The following is a 2,612-nucleotide window of genomic DNA, read 5'->3' as shown; positions in this document are numbered from 1 at the left end:
TCCTAGCTAGTTGCTTCCCAGATAAACAACATTAGAAAAATATTTAATGAGAGTCATTTGTTTTTATTTTAACAATAACATAAAATGTGGTTAAAAGGTCTTTAAAGGAAAAATAACCCACTGATAATTCCCAGACTACGTTTGTTTCTTATGTCATGTTTCTTTCTAAAATTTGTTCACCTACATGAGTATTTTACATAATTAAAAATCATACTGTTCTAAATTTTATTTCTCTTTTCTCCTTAATCTTATGCTATAAATACCTTTTATGATCTTATGTGTACCTTAATTTACTTACCTATTCCCCTGTGTTGGACAAGTAGGTTCTTTCTCTTTTTTTTAATTTTAATTTTATTTTTTTATGTAATCTGTACCCCCAATGTGGGGTTCAAACTCATGACCCCTAGGTTAAGAGTCACATGCTCTACTGACTGAACCAGCGAGGCACCCCCAAGTAGGTTATTTCTAATTCTTCTGTTACTAAGGTAAAAGTAGAAAGAGCATGTTAATTCAAAGTTGAACAAAATTATTCTGTTAAATTTCCAAAAGTTAAATATACAGAGGAGGAATTGCTATGCCAGATGAGAAAGATTTGAAATTCAACAGTCCTCTGATTGCTAATGTTATTCTGCTCATCTGGCTGTCTAGGCAGTTGTCCTGTCTCTCACGCACTGCTCTATTTGTATGCTATGGGTAGACATTACTTGGGTTCAAAACATCTGCCACTGAAAGCATGTTATTAATATTTCCCGTATCTGGCTTGGGTGAGTGAGAGATACATTGTTGTTAAGTCTCATGTGTTACATCAGAATAACCTAGTTTATGCTGACTGATACACATGTAAATTTGTCTGAACAAACTCTCAAAGTATATTTGGAGGAATAAAGAGTATTAATATTGTTAATGACACTTGATATGTGTGCTGGCTCCTGCTTCAAACATACTGTGTAAAAACTTTTCAAAACCCAGTGACTTAACACAATGATCACTTAATCTCATGGATCTGCTATTGGGTACATCCAAGCTGGGTTCAACTTGGCTGACTCTACGCATCTCTCATGCTCCTCCCAACAATAGTAGGTTACCTTAGGCATGTTTTTCTGAAGATGGTAAAAAGCATCATAGTTCAGGCTCACTACCACTGGATCACGCCCTTCTGAGCTTTGTCCACTTCTCAGCACACCATGACCAGGCCACTGCTCCTGCTGGCCACCCTGGCCCTGGGCCTGGTTGTGAGCCCCAGGACTGGTGGAAGCAAGTCTCCAACGGTGGGCACCCCATGGGATGCCAAAGTCAACAAGGAGGGCATGCAGCAGGCACTGAACTTCACCCATACCACAGACTGCAGGTGGTGCATACCTGTAAGCAGGTGATGACTGGGATGAACTACTTCTTAGACATGGAGATTGGCCAAACCAGATGTACCGAGTTCCAGGCCAATTTAGACTGCTGACTCTTCTATGACTAGCTACACCTGATGAGAAAAACACTCTGCTCTTTCCAGAAATACACTGTCCCCTGGCTGGGCAAGACCTTCATGGTAAAGCCCAGTTGCCAAAATACATTAGAGGATATGTGACAGGCTGGGCCCCTCTGGCCCCATTCTCCCACCTCCTTCCCCCTTGTAGAGCTCCTAAGCCTTGGAAGGGTGACCCTGCCCAGGAGGATGTCCTCTCAGTATGCTGGTCTGGTAGACAAACAGAGAAGGTTCTGGGGCATTTTTTTGAGTTAAATGACTTCTTTTCATTGCTTTCCAGATGCACCAGTATACCAGTATGTAGTGCTCTGTTTCTAAATCAATAAAAAGTAAGATCAGCTAAAAAAAGAAGAAGAAGAAGAAGAAGAAGAAGAAGAAGAAGAAGAAGAAGAAGAAGCATCATAGGTCATACCCAACTACACAAACACATTGCAAACCCCTATTTCTATCACCCTTGCTAATACTCCATTAGTGAAAACAATTCACAAGGCTGACCCTAAAGTCAGGGTCAGGGACATGCACTCCACCTCTAGAGGGGGGACCAAAGAGAGGGGAGAAAAATTGGGACTGATCACCCAAACTACCAAAATATATAATGACGTAGTACTTACTAAACGTAGTACCAGATTGTTTTTCTACTGTTTCCATAAGCCTGGAATATTTCTACAATTTTAGTATCTGTAGATGTTTTCACCGATGTTTTCTTCATGCTCATTTAATGGGTGTAAAATAGTATTTCTGTGTTACTTTACTTTTTATTTCTTTAAATAACAATGAGAATCACTTTCCCCAGATACTTCATTTGTGCTTCAGTGGGGACAGTTCTGGAATGAAAAAATGTTTCTTTCTTTTTGAAATGTTGTCATTGTAGCTGGATGTTTCAAATGTTACAGTTATCCAATGGGAGGATTGCAGCTTTTCTTATTGCTGGACTCATCTCTGGTCACAAATCCTGTTTGAAGTCTCCTTTGAACTTCTTAAGAACTGACCTGACCAAGAATTGCCCTCTAGGTGGGATATTTCACCAGGCATGGCCGCTTAAGTTTCCTGAGTTTCTTGAAGCAAAAATTCATAAACTTCATCTTTATAGAGATACTGATAGTGCCTGACACGTACTGGAATGGAATAAAATGGA

The sequence above is a fragment of the Ursus maritimus genome, unplaced genomic scaffold (assembly GCF_017311325.1).
Source record: "Ursus maritimus isolate PB19 unplaced genomic scaffold, ASM1731132v1 scaffold_23, whole genome shotgun sequence".
Taxonomy (NCBI): domain Eukaryota; kingdom Metazoa; phylum Chordata; class Mammalia; order Carnivora; family Ursidae; genus Ursus; species Ursus maritimus.
The sequence above is the reverse complement of the archived record's forward strand: the minus strand, read 5'-3'. Positions refer to the sequence as shown.